Here is a 23,861-nt window from a genome sequence, read left to right on the forward strand (position 1 = left end):
TCATGGGAGTTGTTGTCTTCATTGCACCGTTGCCAATGAAAATTGATCTGATGTCTCACTGTGTCTAGACAGAAAGCACGAGCAGCAAAATCATGTTCACGGACAGTAAAATAAATAAGTTATATTCACGACCTGGAGTATTACGTAACATTACATATATGTTACCGTACGCATTAACCTGGCGGCTGGTAGTAAGCTAACATCGCTATATATCAATGAATTAGGTCTGTGCTTGATTAGCGTGTTGCAAAATGGCAGCAATTAACAATTAATTTAACAATTAAAATATGCTGTATTACTGAGTATAATTATGTGACATTTTTATGTTAAACGTACCGAAGGACATGTGTAACTATGTATAATTTAGACTGTTGAACTGAACAAATACTATACTGCAAAACTTGTTATTCACTCTACAATAAGTAAAACTAACAGCTAAAACATATGACAGCTCTTCCAATGTAGCTGCGTATCTACTGTCAGCCGATCATGTCCTCTCGTACCTGAAGATCTTTGTAAGTGTTTCTGTTGACGTGAATATGTTCGAGGGAGACACAGATAGATCCTCACTGGATGTGAGGATCTATCTGTGATGAGACCTGGACTCCCAATAGCAGTGGGTAAGACCCATCACAGGGAAGAGCAAGAGGGAGAAGAGGGAGAGGGATGGGAAGAGCGAGTGTTGGAGCAGGAACAAGCTGGAGAGGCTGCAGGAGGACAGCAGGTTACAGACGCTGGTGTTTTCAGGACAGGGTAAGGTTGAGGGATCAAGGTTAGGTAATGTCTTTGATTTATGATCCTCAGGAGGTGATTGGGAACATGGATTTGGATGACGCTGGCAGATTCTTAACTCAGAGTCATGAGTCAGAGAAGCTGGCCTCATCTCTGATGTTCTCAAACCTGCTGTTCAGGGAGCACAAGCAACATTACGGTATGTGCTTTAATGGTGCAGGTGCACAAGATGCAGGGAAATGCGTACTGCAGCGATCCCATGAGTGCACCACTGCAGTCTCCAGAGTTTTCATATATATGTGAAAATTCTTCTTAAAGTAGGCAGACAGAGAGGAGCAGCTGGCTCACTGTCAGGGAAACACTTGGACTGTACCCGTGTCTCCTTAATAAATCAAGTTGTCAATAAATGTTTTTGCTTAAATACATCCAAAGCTTCTGGTGTTTATGAATTAGCAAGCTCAAGATGTCCATAACAGTCACAAAAGCCTTTCCGTGACCTGTCGGGGTTCATTTCACAATAATGAGCCGCTCGCTGTATGTTAATCTTTACATAATGCATTAAAAAGAAGAGAAGAAGAAGCGGCCAAATGTTGTGATCGTCATTTCCGGTAATTGCACAATAGCCGTGTTAGATTTGAGACATCACTACCCTGTCGAAATTCACGCACTACGCAAGTACATAGTGTACACTATGTACTTGCGTGTGCTACATGGAAGTATCTGAGACACATTAGCTCATCACAAAGCTCTCTCCAGCTTGGAAACGCCACATGAATATTTACCCTCGTTATCTTCTAGCATTGTTTGGTTCACCCGTATGTTTGTGTTTTACGGAGACAGCTCCAGTGACAGAATGCACAGCACACTGCAGTGAATAATCGTGCTCCATCACGAGTGAACAAGACGAACAGTAGTACAATATAGTGGCTAGCTAACGTTAGCTACTTCATCGAGTCCCTTCCTCACTCTGACGTGTCATCGATGCTGTGTCTCAAATCGCATACTCAAAACCGTCAAAAAGTTGAGTGTGGAACTATGGACACTTCTCACCCTCAATGGTCGCCATCTTGGCTACGTAGCTGAAGGGGAGGGACCATTTTTCAAACTGGAAATGGCGGCAGAGTATGTTGTAACTACGGTTATACATGTGTTTTTTAGCACTAAGCACCACTATACTGTTATCAGATATAAGCCATCAGTATGTTTTTTGGGTTAATTTAGCAGTCTGTAATGATTCGGTAGCGCGAACGATGACGCGAATGCTAACACTAGCTAATGCTAGTTTGCGATCGTCATTTTCGGTAAGTGCACAATGGCTGTGTTTGATTTGAGACGACACTACCCTGTCAAAATTCACGCACTACACCAGTAAGTACACAGTGTACTACATGAGAGTATACTAACACAAGTTTTTCCCGTGTTTCCCTGGAAGTTATATCAAGTAGAGGAAGTACAGGAGACTTAATGAAACTGGTCGTCACCTTTATTAAAATTACAGATTTCTCTTGGTTTGAATATTGTTTTGGATAATGTAAGTACACAGCAAAAAAAAATATATAACATTAGTCTAGTGGTTTTTAGATATTTTATTGTGGAAAAGTTAAGTATTGTGTCTTTAATTTATCTTCATTTTATTCTGATTACTTTTATTATTATTATTATTTGACATTGTTATTGTAACCTTTGTTCTTCTGTATCAACATATGTGAGTGTAACTCTGTGTTTAATATAATTATTGTACATTTTAGCCTCTATACACGTCTGACTGTGGTCACACATGTTCTAAGTGATGTATGTTATCAATAAACTCAAAAATAAAGAAAGAAAGAAAACGGAGGAGGTGCCGTTCCACGTACTGTATAAAACTTTCCATACTGAATAAATTCTATCTCTGAGTGATATGAAAATGGTGATAATATTTTAAAGCTTTTGACAGGAAAAAAGTCAACCACGTAAAAACCACTGAAAAGCCCAATGAATGAAGTGAAGCTTCTCTTCATGTCAGTAAACAGTTAGCGATTATCTTTCATGCCAGGAATGTTTTAAAAAAAATGGTGGCCAATGTTTCCTCAAGTAGTGCCGGATATTTAATATGAGAATTAATTATATCCCCCTTTTCTTTCTGTGACAGTCATAAAATAATAATAAAATAACGGGTGGACAGTGTGTGTTTATGTGTGTGTGTGTGTGTGAGTCCATCCGCTCAGCTCAGGCCAGATCCGTTGGAGGCCGTCAAGAGGCTGAAGTTCAGCCAGAGTTCACCGGGCTACTGCCACCACAAAACACCCAGGGAGCCTCGTTTCCATGTGTCCCTCTAATGTGGCGGAGAGATGAAGAGCCGTTCGCATCCAACCGTCTGTCTTCTGGGGCCAGACGCCGGCTCTGACAGTGACTGAAGGGGCCGAGTGTGTGTGGTGTTTGTGTCTGCTGTGTCTGCTGTGTGTTTCTTGTTTACATCGCATCTGGAAGCGTCCCAATTGAATTTTTTTTTTTTTTTTTTTTTTGCAGCCCCCGCTTTTGTGAAGCAGATCTGATGTTTTGTAATCGCTGTTTAAAAAACTGCATTTGTTTTTCCAGTTCAGTTGTAAAAAAAGAAAAAAGAAAACCCAAAATTAGATCCTAACATGTACGTATGTATGCATGCAGTGTGATTTATAGACGAGCAGCTGCATTATAAAATTGATTCGGTGGCGAATTGCAATAAGTTACGGAGCGCGGGAGGGGCCATGCGGGAAAAAAAGTAACTCATTCCTGCTTATGATTTAGGAATTTGTGCTCTTGATGTAGCAATATGTGCTCTGTAGTGATTCATGCTTCCTGTTTAGTGATTTGTGATCTCAATTTAATAATTCATGCTCTGGATTTATTAATAATTGAATTTGTGCTAACAGAATTCACCCTCATTATGGATTTCTTCAGTATTATTTTGATCTTGGACTAATATATTGTGGTTATAAACATATTTTACAGGATATCAGACTTTTTCACTGTAAAAACTCTCCTGCGTATCTCATCCAGTTCATAAAAACTCAGCTTCAGGATCGATTGATCACAAACTTGAAGTAAATCAAGTAAGTTTTCTTCCCTCTTCTTTCAAAACACATCAATACATCCATGATCAGCACATCAAAGAGTAAATGACGTTAAAGGGGAAATGTTGCTTTCTTCAAACTTTGACAGCACAAATACGTTTCCGTGCTACATAATAATCTGATAATCGATGTTTTTGCTCTTGTCATAGTAGAGACTGTTTATAGCAGTCTGACATGCAATACTGGAGATAAAAATACAGGTTGATATCTTCCCTAGCTTCCCTAACAGCTTCCTGCCTCTTCTGCGTTGTATGAGAATATGTATCCTTTATGTATAATTTATGTATTTGATATGACTATTGAAATGAAGATATGTTCTGGGTTTTCAGGGTCACAGAGTCGAGGTGAGCACTGAACTGCAGTCTTTTCCTCTTCAGCGCCAAACATATATTTTAAGGATAATTCTGGTTAATTACAGCTCGGGTCTTATTTTCAGCGCTTCAGACGGACTTTAGTGACGATGTACCGACCGACTCAGCTGTGGAGATGTGGGAACGTGGTGACCTCGCTGCAATAAAGCGATCAGACAAACATGTGAACTACTTCATTTGGAGGTAAAACTGAGTTACACCACTTTGCACAACTACAGCAACTCATGAGCTAAATCTATATACGTGATTGATTTTAATATTACACAATGATCTAACATGGTACACAGATTCTACAGTGTTTGTCCTGTTCGGGCAGTGAATGCAGTGATGTTTATTGCAACACATTCTCCAAATTAAATGACAAAATACATAATTGATCGATGAACTCTGATTCTGAACTGACGCCCAGATATCATTTTTCTGTGTCTACCAAAACTGTTACACATCACTGTTGAAAAATAAATACATTTTATGATGTGACAGCATTAAAGCATCAATAATCAATACTTTCTACCGCTGTGATCTGTTGGTGTGTAATGTGTTGTGGCTCGTAGTGATGAACCTACAGAGAATTATCAGAGACTCTGCAGCTCCTCTCGGCTTTACGGAGCTTTATAGTGAGTTTCAGCTCATTGTTTATCTGTCCGGCTGCAACTTTACTGTTTCGGTTCACTCTCAACGTCTCATAGCGTCGTTTTCAGAGAAAAAGCTGTAAAAAGCCACTGTACACTACCTGCTCAGCAACATAGAGGAGCATTTAGCAGCTAAAGAGCCAGATATTTCAGTTGGTAGAGAGTAAAAACAGAGCTAAAAGAGAGTGAATATTGGACTTACATTCACCAGGTGGACAGAAAAACGACTCCACATGAATGATAATGTTGCTCCGTAACTGCTGGATGTGGAAAAATGCTAAAAAGTTTGAAACTTCAACTTAAGTGAACTTAAAAGGTGATGATGTGTCAGTATTGTGTTAGCAACTTGTTTCTGCAGCCTCCAAGAGGATAAATAATCAGTAAATGCAGTTTTAAAGGACAAACACAGCGCCGCCGTATGCATCTTGTGTGTGTTTACTCTTTGGTAGAGGAGGTATGACGCCATCGACAGGCGACCAAATGAAACGGTCCGTTACTTTGATTAAATTACAGATTTCTCTGAGTTTGAACATTGTTGGAAACATTTGGGATAATGTAAGTACACAACTCAACAACATATATAACATAGGTCTAGTTGTTTTTACACATTTTAATGTGGAATAATTACAGATTATAACTTTAAAACTGGGAAAACATATTTTTCATTTCATGGGGCCTGATGATCCGTCCACATCGACCTCCTTCTTTATGTGACATTGTTGCTCTATAATAACCTGATTTCCTTGTTTGTTCCTGTCATAATTGCCATGACAACCGTAAAAGAAAACATCTGTCACGTCTGGACACTGAACACTCATTTGTTGCTTACGTTAAAACGTTTATTACAACTTACAAAAACTTCACCGGAGACTCAAAAAAAAAAAACCCTTGAAGTAATTGTTTGAGGTTTGTGTGTTTTTTCCGTTTCATCTGCGATATAAATATATGATATCACTCAGACGGAAATATCAATGCCTCGGTGTTTGTTTTAACTGACTCTCAGTTTTATGAGATTGAAATCAAATAAATGAATAACACATCTCATGGTCATACAGATGCTCCTTCCATTATTAAACTAAAACCCAACAGGCCAAAACAGTATCCAAAAAAGATGTGTATGAATGAGGTATCATTTTTACAATGTATGATATATATTTGAACATGTATTCATTTAGACTTGTATGTTAATGTCAGTATTTGTTCATACTGTAGTATCATAACTGATACCGACGGATTACAGCAGAGCAGAGGGTTCCCCCCCCCCCCCCCCCCCCCCCCCCCCCCCGCAGACCTCCAGCGCATTGCAAGATTATCTTTAAACACAACATCTGAGCGTTAAAAAAAAAAATCCCCCCCCCCCCCAAAAAAAAATTTTGAGTTCCTGTGTTACTGTGATCTGCCAGTCAGCCCAGCATACCACACCTCATTGCTCAATCTCAGAAGCTGTGTTCCATTTTCTCCAAAATCAAATGCACAGTTTTTCTGAGGAGAAAAAAAGACATATCAAAGGAGAGAAAAAAAAACCGGAGCATAAGAATGTCCTAATATATTGAACGGGCGGGGAGTACAAAGCAGACTCTGACACTGGAGAACGCGGTTCACATGCCGCTGTGGTTAATTTAGTTTATCTGACATTGTGAAAAGAGGGGACATTAAAGGAACATTTCGACTTAACATACAGTATTTCCCCATAGATGTGGCCGTCGTCGTGTCTCTACGGGTCACGCTAACTTTGCACCCGCTGCTCCGCTGCGTTGGGAGGAAACGAGGACTCGCACAAAACGAGCTGCTGAGCCTCCTGCAACTTTCTGAATAATCCTGATACTTTACATGAATGATTTCACCTGTTTGTCTCTGAGTCTGAACAGAAGTAAACACAGAAACCAGCCGCCTGGAACGACTTTATCTTATCTACCGTGTGGAGAGCATCAACAGTCTCCATGACGACAACGTTTATCAGCTTCCTGTTTCACCAAATTTGCAACGTCAGCTGCGACTTGCAACGTAAGATAATTTCCTCTTGATGTAATTTTTGACACATTTAACTAATCAAAAGAAACATCATACTTGCCACTCATGTGTGAGCATGTGAGAGGTGTGTAAACAGTTCTCACACATCACTTTAGTGAAACGAACCCCTGAGCTGCAGATTCATCTGAGCTTCTCTCATCCGTCTCATCAACACGTCGAGGTTTTTCAAGTTTGGCATCAACGAATCTCTGCAGCGAAAGTTTTCAAGACAGTTCAGTGAGGAGAGATCAGCTGGAAAAGTATAAACAATATTTATTGATTTTAGTGACAGACGATCAGACTAAAGCATCTTCATGAAGTGAAGGTCGTTATGACGACAGGAGACAGGAGTCCAGACGCTGCTGGTGGTCTGATAACTTATTCATCTTTTCATTTTTTTTAAGCAAATATGCCAAAAATTCTCTGGTAGCATCTTCTTAGATGTGAATATTTGATAGTTTTCCAGTTTTCCATGATAGTAAACTCAACATCTTTGTGTTTGTTGACTTGCTCAGACAAAACATCTGAATATGTTCACTCGGGCTTCAGGGAATAACGATCAGCATTTTTATACACTGAACAACCGATGGATTATTAAAGAAAATAACAGTTTCTTGCAGCCTTACAGTACTAATACGACCTGTCCCTCAGTTTCCTGTGTGCAAGATGGATAAAACACAACTTTACAACAGATGAGCTCAATTTAAACTAAAACTATTAAAGTCTTCAAACTAGATTGAGCCGTCAGAGTTCACACTGGACTCATTCTCTAGAACACCTCAGGCTTTTGGGCCCCTGAGTGTCTGTATTACATAGTTTTGTTTACTTACAAGACACATAAACCCTTCATGCATGAAAAGAGTAAAAAAAAAAAAAAAAAAAAAAAAAGGAACCTAAAACCTAAAGGGCATCTCACCAAAAAAAAGGAAAAAGACAAATGTAAAGTTGAGTTTTATCAAAGCTGGTACTCATTCCACAACTGAGCTCTGCTGCGCCTGATAAAGAACAGAGTTGTTCTAAAGTTTGGAAGATGCAAATGTTTACTTGTGTGGTGTTGCACACTGTATGTGTGCATCAATGAATCTGTCTATGGGACTTGAGTCTTTTTTTTTTTTGCGGTATCAGGACTTAATAAGCGTTTGGAACAATTCAGCACATTTCCTTTTCAGACATAGCAGAGGCCTGAATTCCACAGGCTGGCTGGTTCTCATAGAGGCTGTTCAAAGTTATTTGGCACCATCATGCTTGTCATGTACTACACAGAGGCTCGGGTACCAACATATGGTACCACAACGCATTTTTTGACTAATGCTGTGTCAGAGTTACACAGCCTTTTTTGGATGCTCAGAGCTCATTGACAAACTAATCCATCACTGGAGTTGACTGTTTTGGCCTGTCAGAGACGAATGAAAAAAGATTGCAGCCATTTCAGATATTTTTATTGAGACCGTGAGGCTTTTCCAAGGTTTTCATATGTAATCCTCAGCTCTGTAACCACATTATAGGTTCACTGGCATGAGACTGAACCCAGCTCAGGTCATCTCTCTGCTTTCTATCTAAAGCTTTACTGTCTTTATGAAGACTGAGAGAACTGTGCAACTGATATCCTGATTTATACTGCAGAGCGGAAACAGCGTGTTACTCAGGCATGTTTCCAGTTCACTGAGACTTCGGCACGAGCTGTTGGATTTGTGAAATTACTAAAAAAAAAAAGATCCTATAACATCAATTTGAGTTTCAATCTCAAATTTTTATGGGACAAAAAAGTTTTATTGTTTTCACCCAGAGACAGGCAACAGTATGGTTTGCACCTCTTGGTAGGAGGATTAACTTATAAACAAAAACAGGAAGTAAGTTTGGAAATACAGTTCCCATAATGATCGGGGGGGATGTAAACAGGAAGTGATTTAGCTGTGGGCTACAACCAAGCGGCAACCTCCGGGGCTGGTTTTGGTCTCTGTAGCTAATTTCTCCTTTCATGACAACTGTACGGAGGGGGGGGGGAATTTTTTTATAACTCACCTGTTTAAATGTTATTAAACCATAAAGTTATGCATAATGAAGGACATGGCTGCTTTGAGTGACAGGTCCGCCAGCCGCTAGGTGGCTTGTTTCAGCTATTCGGCCCGCCTCTTTGCCCATTTTTGATTGGCTGGGAGTTAGGCAGCGTCACACACTGCCAAGATGGCGACGGCCGGAGCTTCAAAACCGCTCTTCAGAAACCAACGGGTGACGTCACGGTAACTATCTGGTAACATGGTAACTTTTTTAGCTTATGTTGTTTAAATGTTTTTGCATCTGTTCTTCATGCATCTGTTTTCTTGAATCTATGGTCATAACAATAGACTGTATAAAAATATGGACGTAGTTACCGTGACGTAAATAACATTTAAACAGGTGAGTTATAAAAAAATTCACCCCCGTACAGTTGTCATGAAAGGAGAAATTAGCTACAGAGACCAAAACCGTTGTTTGTACCAGGCTGTAAACATGTTTATTTCTGCTGTAAAGTTGGGTATTTTAACATGGGGGTCTATGGGGAATGACTCGTTTTTCAAGCTTCAAATGGTCATTCAAGGAACTGCAGCTTTTGGCACTTCCACATTGGCTTCATTTTACAGCCCCGGAGGTTGCCGCTTGGTCATAACCTGACTTACAGCAACGTTGGAGGAGCTTTTTCAGGCGCACCTGGTTCTGGAAGTAAAAATCCTGTTAATTTTTCTAATAGATCATCTTCAAGACTCACAGTTTGAGCACTTCTGCAGCTTAGATTGGCAAAACTTTAACCTCAAGTTTCAGAACTTTGAACATGAGAACAGGATATAAACAACAGAAAACCACAAAGAGCACAATATGGCTGAAACGTACTGAACACATATACTCTCCTCTTTACTATCACCACACTGGCCGAGCACGTTTGCACCTGATCTCATATCCTGCTTTCAGTACATAAACACATCATCACCAATCACAGCTCACTCTGTCACACTCCAGACAACCAAAGCATTTAGATCCAAGTTTTACACACCACAAAAAATGGTAATGAGACAAACACAGAGCCCCGTGAGGCTCCACAAAGGATTTAGTAAGTTTAGAAACTGGTATTAAAATGTTAAAAACTTCACTCTGACCTGACTGTGCTTTGGTAAAAAGGGTTGGGAAGAAAGGGGGGGGGGGGGGGGCGTTGTGCTTGTTATCAGTGCATTATTTGCAATTTCTGGCTCAAGATTTGGGTTCACAAAACACACAATATCTCTCCCAGGCACAATTTTGGTTTGGACAGGAGTATGTTGGGGTCTGGGTGGTGCCAGTGGTCTGAGGTCAACGCATTTTTTAACTCCTGACTCGAGCTCAAAAATCTGAATATATCTGTAATCTGATAGCCGCAAATCAATTGCATGTTAACAAATACAAGGGGAAAGGAGACATTCAGCTGAACAAAAAGTACAGCAGTATAAAAGGTAATGTCACCATAGGGTGTGGAGGCGATGACAAGTCAAATATATTATAGTGTTATCTACGATCTGCGGAGGGTCTGTCACCAATTTAATTTTTGCTCGGCATTCTGCGAGTGCTTCAGAAATGCTTTCAAAGTGTGGGGTTTTTTCAGGCCCTTTCTTCAGCCCCAGAATCAGGCTCATAGCAGCAGAATTTCTCAATCACATCTACATTTCACATAATGAAAAACTGCAGCGCCTGTGTTAGTTCATATGTGCTCAATGTTAAGAGAGGCAGGGGCTCCAGAGGACCGTGCTCAGGATCAATAAACGCTCTGGCATAGGATTCCCGTGCCCCCTGGCTCATGCAGAGAGAAAATATATGAAAAACAAAAAAAAAAAAGGGCTTGCCAGCACAGCCTTTAGGGACTGTGTGTGTGTGTGTATTTAGTCTAGCTCCCGATGTCCTTCAGTGGTTTCGGTTCAAAGCACGTGGAGTCTGAGCCAAAAGCAACTGTGAAACCAGCCCCTTGATCACAGTGGCGTTGCCTTTGATTGAATTTAGCATTCAGTGGTGGGTCGAGAAGGTGTGTGAGGTAGAACACGCAGAGGTCGAAGTAGTCATGTTCAATTTCCCACTTATGTGAGGTTCCGAGAGAAAAAGAGGGGAAAGAGAAGGAAAACATTTAGAAGTCACACACACACACACAAAAAAGAAAATCACGTGGTTGCAGAGACGTTGTTGGATGTTACAGCAGGGAGACGTAAAGATGAGCTGAAGTACAGAAGTGTAGGATGTAAACACAAGTGTTTAGTGCTTTATTACAGGAGAAACTCAACTGGAACACTTTAACACACAAACAGCTTTTCCAGGATTAAACAACGTTCTCTGCAGGGTTCATCTCCTCAACGAAAACTGTGACAAATCTATTTGTTGACGACCTTTTTTCACGAGGAAAAAGACACTAAAACTAAACAAAAATAAACCTTTGAAAACGAAAACTGTAACAAAGTTGTGGTGGAAAGTGTGAGTGTGCAGAGATAAGAGACAGTTCCCAGGGAGTTAGCAAGAAGGCTAATATGTGATAAAGCAACTTGTTTTTCTGTGTGAAATGATTAAAGGTCCATTTTTAGTGTAAGAAAAGGTGGAAGATGCTGAGACATTGACATCATTTCTAAGATAAGTCACACTTGTATTATCACTAAAGCGTCAAGGTCACTTATGAATCTCAGAAATAAAGACCAGATGGTTGAATATAATTAAAAATGAGGCAGAGACTAGAAACTAAGCTCCACAATAGGAGGCACTATGAAAAGTATATAATATGAGGTTTTTCTTTGTCCCGGGACGAGGAGGCCTCGGCTTGCTCTTCACATTGAACTCTACCAGCTTCCTGTGTGTTTCTTGAGTCTTTCTCTTCTAAAGTTTTGAGTTTAACACTAAGTTGTGGGTGACCTGACGATTTATTGGATCATTTGAAGATTTTTCCACGACAAAGTGCGTTACGTTAATCAACGAATAAAAATAAAACAATGTGAAAGACGGACAAATGAACTAATTACAGTTTTTACTGTGGATACCTTTAAAAAGCTGCCCAGTTTGCATTGAAGTAGTTTTCTTTTCTATCTATTTCTATCTGTTTTATTCATTGTTTTTATATTGTGTCTCTGCTTCGTCTTTCCTTTATCTCTAATTGTGAAGCACTTTGTGACGTCTGATCAAGAAACTTTCTGTATATTAATAAACTTTATTTATTGAAGGAGCTGCAACATCTGCAGAACTGAGTTGTTTGATGCGTCACTCTGCTGTTAATAAGAACCATCTTCATTCAGTAACACATTCAGCGTACAGACAAGCTAAGCTAACGCAACATTATTAAGTTAACATTACTTTCAGTTGGCTATCTTTCCTGTTGCTATCAGGAGGAATGAGTCTATGTACGGTCACAAAGAAGCTAATCATAGATCAATAACTGGATTGTTTTAAATGTGACAACTCATGAAGAATGTTTCCTTTATACATAAACAACTGCCAGCGATCAAAACGGAGGCATTACAACCTTAAAACTGTAAAACTTTACTATCTGCGCTGTTCTCCCCAAAAACATAACTGGACAACTACAGTTAAGTTTACTCAACTACTGCACTTAAGTACAATATTGAGGTACTTGTACTTTACTTGAGTATTTCCATGTGATGCTACTTTCTACATTTCATAGGGAAATATTGTACTTTCTACTCCACTACATTTATTTGACAGCTTTAGTTACTTTTCAGATGAAGATTTGACACAATGGATAATATAACAAGCTTTTAAAATACAACACATTGTTAAAGATGAAACCAGTGGTTTCCAACCTTTTTGGCTTTTGACGTCTTACAAAAAGCAGTGTGTAGTCGGGGTCACATTTCACATGTCTATGAGTTGTTAACAGCTCCACCAAATAGTGATTTTTCCCTCTAAACTTCTCACATGCTTTCATTCCAATAAATGTTCAAATGATCCAATATTTCAGCAAAAATCAAAGATTAGAGAAAAAGTCCAAAAACTGAAAACAGATTTGTGTATCAGAACTTTGTTTTTTCTTCTTTCCTCTCCCATTAATCATCTCACCACCCCTCAGATTTATCTGCTGACCCTTTGGAGGGGCCCGACCCCTAGGTTGGGAACCACTGGACTAAACTAGCTAACTGTATATAAAGTAGTGTAAACTAGCTCCACCTCCAGCAGCTACAACAGTAACATGCTGCTCTAACACTGATGCTTCACTATTAATAATCTAATGATGTCATATATAATAATATATCAGTCAGAGGGACCAAACCACTACTTTTACTGCAATACTTTAACTACATCAAGCTCATAATACTTATGTACTTTTACTGCAATACTTTAACTACATCAAGCTCATAATACTTATGTACTTTTACTGCAATACTTTAACTACATCAAGCTCATAATACTTATGTACTTTTACTGTAGTAGGATTTTTCATGCAGGACTTTTACTTACTTCACACCTTCATTTCCTCTCACTTCATCTGTATGTAAGTTAAATAGTAGATTAATTTTTTGGTAGTTCTGTACATGATAACATCTCACGCTGTGGAACTCTACCACTGATCGACACAAAGACGAGGTGGCGCTGTTGTCAAACCTCAGGTAAGACTATAGACATCTGAGCTCACTAATGTCTCCCCCCTTCTCTCTCTCAGTCCGTCTCTCTCTCACCTGACTAATGACTAATTATCCTCAGGAAGCCTCATCAGGATCGAGGTGGGGGACAGGACGGGCGACGGAGCATTCAGACAGAGAGAAGAGGCAGACGGTGGGTGTCTGTCTCCTCCCTGGGCGTGAATCAGGCACCGCCGCCTGGCTGCTCACGGCGCACTAGCCAGCCAGAGAGGAGGCACTCACATGGCAGCGTCAGGAGCCACTGGATGGTATGATTACAGTGTGCTGTTCTCCATGTTGGCCTGGTTGTCTTGCTTCACTTCCCTGGTGCGTCGCGTACATCTGTCGCTGCTGAGAGCGAATCACTCGCTGTTTCAGCCACTGATGGAAGGCTCGAGTGTATTCCTCTCGTTAAGAAACAGTGCACAATTAATCGGGTGACGCTTAAAGACAAATATACCCCACAAATATCACTTAAGCCTGAATAAGCCTGCGTTCAATTCTGATTTTTTTAGTCAGATCTGATCTTTTTCAACTAAACTGCCACACGTGCACAGAATAACAAGAATAACATCATTTGCGCAACAGTCAAATCATAAACATGGATGACATGTGAGCATACATGTCCAGGATCATTAGTTGTGGACGATGGCAGACAGTACAGATGATGAGGAGAACGAGAAGGCGGCATGTGTGTTTTAACCGGGCTGTGAGGTGCCGACACTGAATGATGAAGACACAACACGTATGCAAGTGGCCCAGATCTGATATGAAAAAATCAGATCTGAGTCACTTGGAGGCCAAAAAAAATCAGATTTAGGACACTTCAGCATGTAGAGTGAATGAAGACTCAGGTATTTATTAAACAGGAACTCCACTGATTTTCCAACTCAGCGTGTTTCCAGCTGTTCTCTTTGTAAAACGTAGTATAAAATGTTTTGTGTCTCCAGAGGGAGCTGTGTGAAATCTGATAAACTGCCATAAGTGATGGAGGTGTGGTTAGCAGCTCCAGGAGACTGAATGAACTGTTGCATTGTGGGTAATGTAGGCACCAGGATTCTGACAAGGAAAAGCATGCATGTGAACTCATAGACTGTATAAAAATATGGACGTTACCGTGACGTCATCCGTTGGTTTCTGAAGAGCGGTTTTGAAGCTCCGGCCGTCGCCATCTTGGCAGTGCGTGACGCTGCCTAACTCCCATCCAATCAAAAATGGGCCAGGCTGTAAACACGTTTATTTCTGCTGTAAAGTTGGGCATTTTAACATGGGGGTCTATGGGGATTGACTCACTCTTGGAGCCTCAAGTGAACTGCAGTTTTTGGCACTTCTGCATTGGCTTCATTTTACAGCCCCAGAGGTTGCTGCTTGTGTGAACTCCATTTACGGTGCTTCATTAGCTTGTTGTGCTACATAGCAGAAAAACATGATGCTGTTATTAGTCTTTGGATCCGTTTCTAAACAAACAAACGTGACCAAACTCTTCATGATGAAGGAACATGTCACCCTGTGCAGTGGTGTGACTCACTGACGTGTTTTTAATAGTTAGCAGTAAAATATATCAGGCTTTGGATACATGAACAATACTTGTAAGTAGATCAGTTCATTGTTGGAGATTTTGTGGCCTTAGAATGATCAAGTTATTCTGAACTTTGGCCTTTAGTTTTTGTGAACCAAATACATTAAATTATCTTCAACACATCCTGAACATCGACACTCACTACTGCTGGACAATTCAAAACTATGATCTCAAACCGCTTCATCTCAGGCTACAACTGTTTTCATTGAGTATTGTCCTCTGATCTATTTAACCCTACGCTTTTTGTTTTTAATTTTGCATCTTGACATTATTGCAAATGAGGAAAACTTCAATGATTTTCGAGGCTTAAATAAAGGTTTTAATGAATGAATCAGGTTTTATCTGACATTGTTGACAAAAATGAATTATTCACATTAATCTATTATTTGACAAGTTATTAATAATTTGTGTGTGTTTATAGTTTGTTTTCTGTATTATTGGCCCTTACATTTGTGAAAAGAAAAGGTTCGATCTTAAAAATAAATCTCAAACTTGGTGCTGTAAGGTTCCATCTGCAGAGCACCAATCAGTGCTCAGAATGTACACAGGAGAACCAATCAGGCTCCACCTCTTTACCATGTGACCTCACTGCTCTGTGACTGTGGTTAAAGAAGCTGAAAAGATCATGAAATGTTGCTGAAACCTCCAAACTGATTATTTTATCTAAATGATTCTGTATGACACTGATACAAACACCAACTGAGATAAAGTCAGTTTTTATCTTGTTGAGACTCAGTGAGAAGCAGATTTTTACCTTTAGCAACCATGCTAGTCAGCTAGCTTCCTAAGTTTAATCACACAGTTAGCACAGTTGTTAGCAGTAATTAATTTTATTATTAGTAACTTAAGTTACTCTGATTACTTAACAAATGATAGCAGTGAAAGGCAAAATGTTAATATGTAAAAATATGAGCTATATTGTGGCTGCTAGCTGCTAATGCTAACGCTACCCGCTGCTAACGCTACCTGCTGCTAATGCTACCTGCTGCTAACTGGGTTTGTGTGTTTAATGTTAAAACTTGAGTCCTGCAGCAGACACATTGATGACAGAGAAACATTCAGAGCTCCGACACTGACAGAGACCAGTTTGTCAAAAAAGAGTTTTTTTTAAAAATGGAGTAAATTTGGGAGCAGATAAAGACAAGAAAGGTTCTGACATGAAGAGCAACAGACAACAGCAAAAAAAAAAAAAAACAAAGCAGAGCAAATGAAGAAACATTTTTGAATGTTTTTTTAATCATATTTCATTTTGTTGTTGGTAAAACTTTGTAAACTGAATTATCAGTTTAAATCTGTCAGTGAAAACCAACATTTAAAACATGTCTAGGCCCAAATATCTTAAATCATAACTCCCTTCAGCAGTTCATATATAGATTTAGTGTATTAAAACAAGGACAGAATCATCAGTTTCTATCTGAAATCCACCTGATCATGAAAACCTTTAAACATGTCAAAACATTAAACCTCAATATCTCAAAACCAATCAGACTGCAGATAGAAACTGATCAATCAAAGGCCATGATTTGTTGACAATAAGAAAAATATAGAAAATCACTTAAAACCCAGATTTATGACGTTCACAGAGCATTTTCAACAGTTCAAAAAAGTCCCTCCACACACTACCTCCAATAGATATGCCACCAGTGCACAACAGAAGATATAACAAACATACCTAGAAGTGCCTCATGAGGAAATAAAAGTCTGCTCCCACGGGATTCCTCCTAAAAACCTGAGTAGAAAAATGCAGCAGGTCAGAGAAGACATTCTTTTTCCTTCTGGGGCTTCCAGGGACAGAGCGGTGATTCTTCATCTCTTATCTGAACAGTATCTGTGTAGGTCACCAAGGCGGGGTAATGTCTTCCTGGTACCTTGCTAATGACAGGCCTTCCACTCCTCCTTCTTAAAGGTCATGACTAATTCCCTCCATCAGCCGCCTTGACACTGTGCAGGCAGAAAGAGGCCATAAAGCACCGGAATATGAAACTCCAAAACTTTATGAGGACGGGTTGTGGGATGGCGCGCTGCTTTCAAATGGATTATTGCAAAGCAGCAGCCAAAAAAATGACACGCTTAATTAAAGAAAGACCTTCCAGAGCTCTCCTGCAAAGGTCAGGACTTACACCTTCCTCCAGACTGGCTGGGAGCCACACAGGTGGATGTTCAGGTACAATATTAACATCAGCAGCAGCAAGAAACCTGCATGTCAGCAGATATCTGCCTGCTGGAGTGTTCATGAGCAAGACACTGACACCGACCTCTGAGGGAGGAAGTTTTCAATATGGATTCATCTTTTCTCAGTTAATCGAATCAAAAGAACTTTATTGTCCACCTTTGTTGCACAAAAGTACAAATTCATCTTCAGCTTGCACATTGTTTTGTTAAAGATGAAATAAAACATTTTAAACTGTTTCAGATCACGTCCTCAGTCATTTTGTGCACCTATTAAACAATATATGACAAAATTTCTTTGTATTTTTATATCAAAATCCAATCATGTCCTGTGCTTATGTAGGCTTGAACCAACCAATTTCAACCAATAATATCATGACATCCACCCATCAATCAATATTTAACTTTTAGCAGCACAGAGTTAAGAGTCATTATGACGCCTGTCTGTCCTGTTTCACTCATTATTACATCACAATACGGAAGTTAGATACTCTCAAAATGCCGTTTCATATGGACTATTAATGAAAATGCCCATTTAATTTCTTAGAGCACATGGTGATGTCTTCAAATGTCTTGTTTTATCTGATCTACAGTCTACAAATCCAAAGATATTCAGTTTTCTATCATCTATGAGACGCAAAAGCATCAAATGCTCACATTTGAGAAGCTGCAACCAGCAAATATTTGGCCTTTTTCTTTAGAAAATGACTAAAAATCAATCAACTAATCATTGCAGCGCTAAAGCTTCATCGCCCCCAAGTTCAATGCTGGTGAACATTACAGGTAAAGGAAGGAGTCACTGGAAAATACTTGTTTCTGATTGGCTGGCAGGTGTCTGTTACAGTTGCATAACCTCTATTAAAGTGGAACTCCATATTAAATTATTATTATTATCATTATTATTATTTATATGTGCTGTACACATAATCACATACTGTAGATTCCTGTTGATGTATTATAATAGAGTTGATATACCCGCCAGCCTCGGGTCCAGGAGATGCCGACCCCGCCAGAGGTTCAAACTCCACACAACTGTCACACACACACACACACACACACACACACACACACACACACACACACACACACACACAGTTCTCCTGCCAGAAATACTCACCAGAGCAACAGTGACCAGCTGTCTTAAAACTTCACTTTGTACCTGCAATACAATGACATTATCTGGTTCAAGTTTAGGATGCTAACCTGCTGCACTAACATACTGAACATGTTTAACATTACATCTGCTAAACATTAGCATATTAGCATTTTTTTCATTGCAAGCATGTTAGTATACAGACTCAGCTAGCTGCTAACTCTTGTTTAAACAGAAAGCTAATCTGATTTACTTCTAGCAGACTCAGATTGTGAATTTTAATTTATGGAAATAGGAAAGGTCATGATGGAAACAGTATAGGGCGACAGCGTATTTTTAGCATCAGTGGAGTTTTAAAATGAGACGTGTGTGATATCACAGGGCTGTAGAGGAATGAGCCGAAAGAAATACTTGTCTGTTGAAGGGTTTGTCTATCTGTCCTGAAAATATATATGACATAAAATAATAAAAGTATATGAAAAGACATCATATCAAGGCATACATCTGCCAGGGAGGGAGCAGTGCTCCATATCCTCAACAGCAGAGAGAGATAAAAGTATGCGGTGTGAAGCATCTTCAGCCTGAGGGACACACCTAACCTTATCAGATAGATGAGAGGAGGGAGGGGAAGTATTAAAGGACGGGACGCCGGACGGTCACAGCGGGGCTCTGTGTCCTCCTCTTTCCGTCCAGACAGCAGCAGACGCCTGTTGCTGTCTGCGGGCAGGCGACGCCACATCCTCTGTTTCCCATAAATCACCCTGCGAAGATCAGCTGTGACAGGACGCTGATTCTATCAGTGAGCCGACTTCTGTACAGGTGATGACGTGACACTAACTGCACATGATGACCTCGGTTTATGGCGGAGGCTCACAATTAGACACACCCATTCAACACTGAGACAGGGAGTGATGGAATAATAGCCGCGACTGTCATCCTAATTTATTGCATTATAATGCCACTGCCAATATAATATATGTATGTAACAGACGCTGTCCAGTCAGCTGCATCACTACGTTTCTCCTCTGATCTTTTCTTATCTGCACCGTGAACTGAGTATTTATTTAAAGAGGTCTCTCTGCTCCTGTTGATTCATTACAGCCTTCCGGCTTCATGTAGCAGTGCGCCACTTATCTGATACACTGCAACCAGGCTGATTTACAATGACACTATCATCAGTGTGTCAATACCAGGCCCCGGCAGTGGCAGGCAGGCAGGCTGCAACAATACCCTCAGGCTGCTTTTATTTTCTCCTTGTTGAGCTTTAACAGACGTGCTTACAGTCGCATGTTGTCAACCATATGAAAAAAAAAACATTCAACAGATGTCAGCAGAAGCAGAAGATGGTAGCGTTCAAAGCCATGTCAATTATTTTATGCTTTGTCTTTATGTTCACCATCTCATGAGAAATCACAGCTAAAAGGTGGGAAGCTGCAAGCTCGAAGGAATGTCAGACATCTAAAAGGTCTTCCACCGACGTCCATTTCTTCTATACAGACGCTGCAAGAGCCTGCATGTGTCCTTTACTGGAAGCCTGTTGATAAAAGCTAAAGTGTCGACACATGTGCTACACATGGCTGATCTGATTTGTATCTCGGCGTGTGAGTATGTTCGCTATATTAACATTTCTTTAAAGCTGCACTTTCACAAATAATATGTGATGTGAAAAGTGTCGCCGGTAGTAACAACCTGCAAAGTATATCGATCAACCCTGCAGTTCACCCGACCCCTGTTGACCTTTTTAAGCGTCTTCTATCTCATTTACAGCCGACACTGGAAACAAGGTTGACGAGAGCAGAGACAGTGAATCAAGTCGCAGCTGTTCACTACCTGCTGCAGCAGCAGACACAGTTAGCTGTAGACTAGCTGGTGAACATAGTGGTGCATTTAGCAACTAAAGAGCCAGATATTTCCCTCAGGAGTTGGTGGAGAGCGGAAACAGAAGCTAAAAGAGAGTGAATATTGGACTTATATTCACCAGGTGGACAGAAACATGTGAATGATAATGTTGCTCTGTAACTGCTGGATGTGGATATAAGCAGGTGAAACAGTAAACTGTTGAGTTTATAGCTTGTTCTGCTGCAACCAAATGGATAAAATCCATGAATGTTTCTTTAATAAATACAATCTGCATCTTAAAATGCATAAATATTTCTTTTGTGTCGCTCTTTTAAATCCAACTCAGCCAAAACACAGTCACTGCACATCGAGTCATGTGACACAATCTTTTGAATGACAATATAGTAAAACACAGTTGCAATAATATAAAATATGTCTTCACACTAGAAGTTATAATTACTGACAAACACTGTACATTAATAAAGTCTAAAATGTCTTTATATCTGCTTATATCTACATTATATACAGTGTGTTATAAGCCATTTAATTGTAACACTACTGCATGAAAATTCAATAGTTTTCTTTACTTAAACTGTCAAACTTTTCCTTTAAATCTGTGTTTATTGTATGTAAACAACAACATTCTCGTTCACTGTCAGTGCGGTATCGATGCTGTGAGATTCTGATTCAAATGTTGAACTGCTCCTTTAAACCAGGAGTTTGTTTGTGTTGGTTGTCTGCCACCAGAGGTAACTGTATGGAACCAACATCTTGTAAAATACCCTGCCGGACTAATTAGAACATCATCAAGGTGTCATCTAACCTCCGTCGCGTCAACACGGTGGGTTTTTTAATTGGCCGACACGTCGTCTCGTCTCAGCTCGACGACTGAGACTGAGGCAACATGAAGAAAAAACACACAAACGTCAAATTAATACGGCAGCGTGTGTACATACAGACTGGTCTGTTAATAGGAAAACATGGTAGTAACATACATGTATGTTCATTTGAGGCACTTTGTCACATTTTGCGTTTTATTATCTTGATCCTCTCTGGTCTGGGTCAGCCGTGGACTCTCCAGAGTGCGAGCAGGTGCAGCAGGAAGAAGCTATCAGCTCTCACAGGATCTGTCGTCGTCGCTGCTGGTCTAAAGCTTACAGATGGAAAGCGTGCAGAGAAAGAGCACGTGTTGTCACTCCGTGTTCTGTGTCACCTTGTACAAATGTTTTGATTCAGAATGGATTTCTCTCTTGCTGAGGCTGGTGTGTGTGTGAGAGACAGACAGAGAGAGAGAGAAAGAGGAGCACCTTTTTTTTTTTACAAGCTAACTCCATGCTCTAATGAATACAAATGGGCCCTCATCTGCTCCACTTTGCATGGCTGGTGGAGGGCAGTGTGTGACACCGGCAGGCCCCGGCTCCACGGACACTACAGGAGCTAATCATTACCCTTTCAGCGGCTATCTATCACCAGGCTAGCCCTACTAATCTGCTCGTGTCTGCACATGATGGATGTTTTGCTACCTCTAATGCCAGCTCGCTCGTGCATGCAGACAGATAATCAGAAAGGGAAGTGAAAGCATATCTCATAATTACGATTATGATCCATACCGACGAATTACTACCGAGGGGTTTTTTGGCACTCTGCAACTCTGCAGCTCTATGATGACATTCATAATCATTGATCACTGCGGAGATCCCGGAGGTGATAATGAATGAGTTATGGAGAAGGGCTGAAAGACGGATGAGAGGCGTCCGACTGGATATGGAAACTGGAGGATATATAGGTTAAACTGGGGGCTGTTGTGGGAGCACAGGTTTCCCCCCAAAAGATCATCTTCATCTCCCGCTGTGAGCCAACAGACGTGCTTTGTGGAGGACAGAGATGATGCTTCTTGTGCCGTCTATTGACCTTCTGTGTTTCAGCAAAGAAGGAAATGTTCCAACTCTGTAATTTTGTCTTTTAACTTCCTTCTCCAAACAGGAAATGTCACGTTGTGTTCACTGACATCTGCTGCTTGTGATCAGCTTGAACCTGAATTTTAGCAACTATGTGAGCAGTTTTAAGGAATAATGTATGAAGGACAGACAGCAGTCAGACAAACATGGACTGGGTGTTTATAACAATATGAGATTACAACAGAGGACATTTAAAACATGCTAATCAGTGTTATTGTTACTGTGTAAATGTACTTGTGCTTTTTTTTTACCTTTTATTTTTTGGTTGTTATGCAGCACAACACCAAGGAAAATCCATGTGCAGACCTACTAAACCTACTAAAATTGTAATTAATTACTGAATACACATCATTCATTGTAAAAGTAATTAACGCTTTACATGACTTACTACTTACTTTACTTTTATTATTCAGCCATAAAGTTGCCTTTAAACAACTGAGAATGATCCACACACACACACACACACACACACATACACACACACACGCTGCATCTTTTGTATTTAACACATGTAGAAACAGAAAATGAGACGTTTGTGGTTTAACAAGCAGGCAGGAAACAGATTTACTGACCATCCAACAGCTAGCGTTAGCGTAGCCTCAGTGACTGCAACACAGACCTCAGCTGCACAATTCACACACACACACACACACACCTGAACTCTGAACTAAACCGCCGTCAGGTGACTCCTGCGGCTAACATTAGCAAGCCGGCTAAGAACACACAACATGTAAATAAGAGGACTTATTGTCTGTCAGCTGATCACACTGATATCAACCTTCCATTAATCCCAGTAAGACGGCGAGCAACAGAGTGTTACTGGGATTAATAACTGTAATATAATTACTGAATTTCAAATTAAAATTCCTCACACTACTGTTACTGAAGAAAGTGACTACTGCCCAATACTGGTGCTAATATAATATCTCTTTATCCAAAACATAGAGTTGGAGCTTAATTACACTCTTATACACAGTCTCACAAATTAAAGGCTTTTTATTGTGTAACAAACTAATTATTCCAATTTAATATCAATAAAATATATGTTGTTTTGAATGAGAGGATGTTTTAATTTATGTTGATAAGTCAGATTCCAGACTAACAAAGTAACAAAACGGTTTAATAACGATGTTAATAACTTAATATGATATTATATTTAATATTATATTAAATTAAGTAATAACCTGCATCGTCATAGCGAGACGTTAGTGTCAGAGCTCTACTGTTCTTTTTAAATCAAGTCAGTTCATCTATAGAGCACATTCATAAACAACAAAGTGCTTTACAGAGAGATGATCATAGAAAGTGTATAAACATGCAGAATAGAATCAATAAAATCCAGATAAAATCATAAAAACAGCAGATATGTCTTCATGATGACGATTAAAAGGATAAAGAAAGGAGAGAGAAATATAAATGACACCACTATTAACCACTGGATTTTAACTGGGAGTGTGAGATGAAGACCAGTGATTGGTCAGTAGATGTGAGAGTAGATAATCTGATGCCAATCAAACAATCAACAACAATCTCATAATCCAAAATAATGTTTATGTCTATAAAATGGTGAAAAATGTCGACGCAACCTCAGATGTCTTGTTTTGTCCCAACAGTCCACAGCTCGAAAATATTCAGTTTACTCTCATTGAAGACTAAATAAACCAGAAAATATTCACATTTAAAAAGCATTTTTTTCTTAAAAAGTGACTCCAAACGATTCATTGATTATAAAAATAATTGCAGTTGTAGTGTCTGGTGGACTTTGAGAGATCTGA

The 23,861-nt window shown here is 39.8% G+C and overlaps 1 long non-coding RNA gene across 1 annotated transcript; it reads left to right on the forward strand.

Moving 5' to 3' along the window:
* The first annotated feature begins 612 nt into the window (after positions 1-612).
* LOC137192271 (uncharacterized) lies at positions 613-17,375 on the forward strand. The gene is made up of 3 exons (XR_010930548.1): positions 613-4,378; positions 13,531-13,717; positions 16,934-17,375. It is a non-coding gene; the product is annotated as an uncharacterized lncRNA (long non-coding RNA).
* The last annotated feature ends 6,486 nt before the right edge of the window (positions 17,376-23,861 follow it).

Source organism: Thunnus thynnus, chromosome 11 (genome assembly GCF_963924715.1).
Source record: "Thunnus thynnus chromosome 11, fThuThy2.1, whole genome shotgun sequence".
Lineage (NCBI taxonomy): Eukaryota > Metazoa > Chordata > Actinopteri > Scombriformes > Scombridae > Thunnus > Thunnus thynnus.